Below are 3,057 nucleotides of genomic sequence, written 5' to 3' on the forward strand. Positions count from 1 at the left end.
AAAAATTTTGTATCAGAAGAATTTTCTTCATAGCAAAATTTTGTATTGGAAAAATAATTCGTGGTTCGACGGAAGTATTGTCCACCTTAGACGGTGTTACTAACATGCAGTTAAGTTATTGGTGTAAACACGATGTAAGGAAATCAATTAGATAACAACTCTCAATGAAATGTTGTCCACCTTCCTTTTTATTCAGGGTTTTTTTTTTTTTTTTTGTTGATAAAAAAGGGGTGGTGTCTTATTGATAAAGGAAAAAGAAATGCAGAGAAGGAGCCAAAGTGCATACAAGAGGGAAAGTAGACAAAACCCAAACAAGTGGGGAAGGAACAAATAAGAACCCAATAAGAAAAAAAAACTACAAACACTGGGCTACAAACATAAGCTAACAAAGCATGCAGCAAGTCGAGGACAAACCTTGTACTTCTCTTTTTTTTTGGCAGGAGTTCTCTTTCCTTTGCCAAAATCTTCATTGCAAGAGACTCATGGCCAAAATATTTTAGCTTGCTCCTTTTCAGATTTAGAAGCACCCATATTGTTATGATCTTACAATGCCCTTAAGTATGTGCTTGCACTCTGCAGGTTTGGCTTTAATAACTCCAAACTGCACATTGAAATCCACAAGGTTGTCCATTAGTTCTTCACTCAAAGGTCTTCTCTGAGATACTTCCTAAAAAAAGGCCATTTCAGCCAATAGAAAATGAATGTTTTATCACCGTTCAACGTGAGAGCAAATAGTCTTAGGACACTTAGCAAATAGTCTTACGACAGTTAAGATTTTACATAGAGTTCTTAGGCTAGTTTCACCTTTTGAATTTTTTTCTTGGTTTTCCTTTCTGCATAAATTGTTATGGCGTCTTTGATTAATGTGGTTGGATTAATTCCTATAAAATTGCATACATATATACAAAACTGATTCTTTTTTCTGCATCATGTGGTTTACAGTTTAGGTTTTATTTTTTTTTATTTTTTTTTTATGTGAGTTCGGGAAATAGCATCAATTTGGAAGGGTTTTCAGGTTTTTGCAGCTGACTTGGGAACGAGCCAATTTAGTGAGTGGACTGGAGAGTAGACGAAATGATAACAACCCATGATTCTACCGGCTGTATTGGGGATTTTACCAGGTGCCACTTTGAACATAACACCATCTGACGCCATTAACTGTTATTTGGAAAAACGGTCAAATAAATGGTACTTTAAACTAAAAAATTTATGAAACAGGGTAGTAGTAATCTTAATGCATATTTCAAAACAAGGATACTATATTAAAATCCCCTGATTCTTGGATTTTTATCACCTTTACATATCGTTCACTTCACTCAAATTCTAATATATCCACCTACGCCTAAATAAATTCTCAATTTTTATGGACAAAATTTTGTTTGAAAATTTCTATCAATAGAAAATTATCTTTTAAGCAAATGCCAAATTTTTACGGACAAAATCTGGTTTGAAAATTTCCTTCAACTGAAATTATCTTTTATTAGCCAATAACTAATCTAAGATACAATCATGCATTTGAACTCTTACAAATAACAATCAGATACATTGCCGGCAATAGAGAGATAGTTAACTTAGTGCCTAGGATAGACAGAACAGAGAGTGGGAGAAAGAGAGATGGCACCAAGCATGAATAAATTTGGTGTCGTACTGTTGGTTTTGATTGCATCGATGGTCTTCTCCGCGGACAAAGCTCAAGCACATTTTTTTGAGTGCATGCGTCGGTGTACAGCATCATATGTACTTTGCTGGCATTATTGTATGGCTGAGACCTTTGGCTATGCCAAACTCTCGCCACAAGAAATAAGTACTGAATTTTTATTTTATTTTCTGCATTTTGTATAGGTTTCAAATTTATTTATTTTTCCTTTTACAGTGTTTGGATCTTTTGATATGTTCACTTCACTTATCAGATGATCATTTAATTTTGTAAATTTTATTGTAGATGTTCTTTCCGAGGAGGCAAAAGCATTAAAACACTACGCAGAACCACCGTCAGTGCAAGCTGGGGAGAAGCATCCGTGACATTCACATCCGAGACGTTACAAAAATTGGAAGTTTCGAACCCGGACACTCCGAGCATGCTCACGATGGAAAGCCTCTTTGGGAAAACAGAAGCAATGGTCTCTCTTGTATCTCGTGTTCTCTCTTCTATCCAGTGTATCCATTTCACGCAATCTGAATACCCAAATTTTGTTATGATTGTTGTAATGAACGTCCATTGAAGTATCGAGACATGCGTTGATGCGAGACGCATGTATTGGTATGTTACAAAAGTTTAATCTCAACAACAATGGAGTTCCATTTTTATCTCTCTTGCAAACTATTGAGCAAACAAAACCTGTCAATTGCAGCCCCCGAATCCGAGACTCAGCGAGTAACACCTCCTTTTGATGCCAATTTTACACGATTGCAATTTTTGTAAATCATTCAAAGGTTAAACCTAACCAGGTTTTGTTATCTCGTAGATTCATGCACAAAACAAGAGCCAATCATTGACGCTGATAATTGCAAAAACCAATAAATATAATAGTGTCTCTTTACAATGGAGAATGCATCCATAGAGAAAAGTTTGAAAATCCATAAATATTTGCATTCTCAAATACAAAAAAACATTGTCTCTCATACGTTTTATTAGTTTTTACAATTTGCATTGCCATTGATTGGTTGTTATTTTATGTATGGATGTACAAGATAACAAAACCAATCCGCCTGATAATGATTGACTTTTATCTTGTGCATGAATGCATAAAATAACAAAAACTTTTCTTTATTATCTCCTACTTCTCAATTTCGTCCATATTAACTTGTATACCCGTGTACATCTTAACATGACCATTATTAGCAGTGGCGGAGCTACATGTAAGTTGTGGGTGGCCATGGCCACCCCAACATTTCACAAAATTCTCTAGGATAATAGGAAAAGTTGGTCCTAATTTTCTAAGTTGTAGTTAGGTTAGGTTTTGTTATCTTGTGCATGGAGACTGCGATCACTGGCATGGGAATAAAAATAAATATGGGATAATGTAAACTTGTATTGGAGAAACTAAATCTCGCACT

The 3,057-nt window shown here is 35.1% G+C and overlaps 1 long non-coding RNA gene across 1 annotated transcript; it reads left to right on the forward strand.

Moving 5' to 3' along the window:
* The first annotated feature begins 1,535 nt into the window (after positions 1 to 1,535).
* Positions 1,536 to 2,312, forward strand: LOC113319088. The gene is made up of 2 exons (XR_003345071.1): positions 1,536 to 1,804; positions 1,943 to 2,312. It is a non-coding gene; the product is annotated as an uncharacterized LOC113319088 (long non-coding RNA).
* The last annotated feature ends 745 nt before the right edge of the window (positions 2,313 to 3,057 follow it).

Source organism: Papaver somniferum, chromosome 10 (genome assembly GCF_003573695.1).
Source record: "Papaver somniferum cultivar HN1 chromosome 10, ASM357369v1, whole genome shotgun sequence".
NCBI lineage: Eukaryota > Viridiplantae > Streptophyta > Magnoliopsida > Ranunculales > Papaveraceae > Papaver > Papaver somniferum.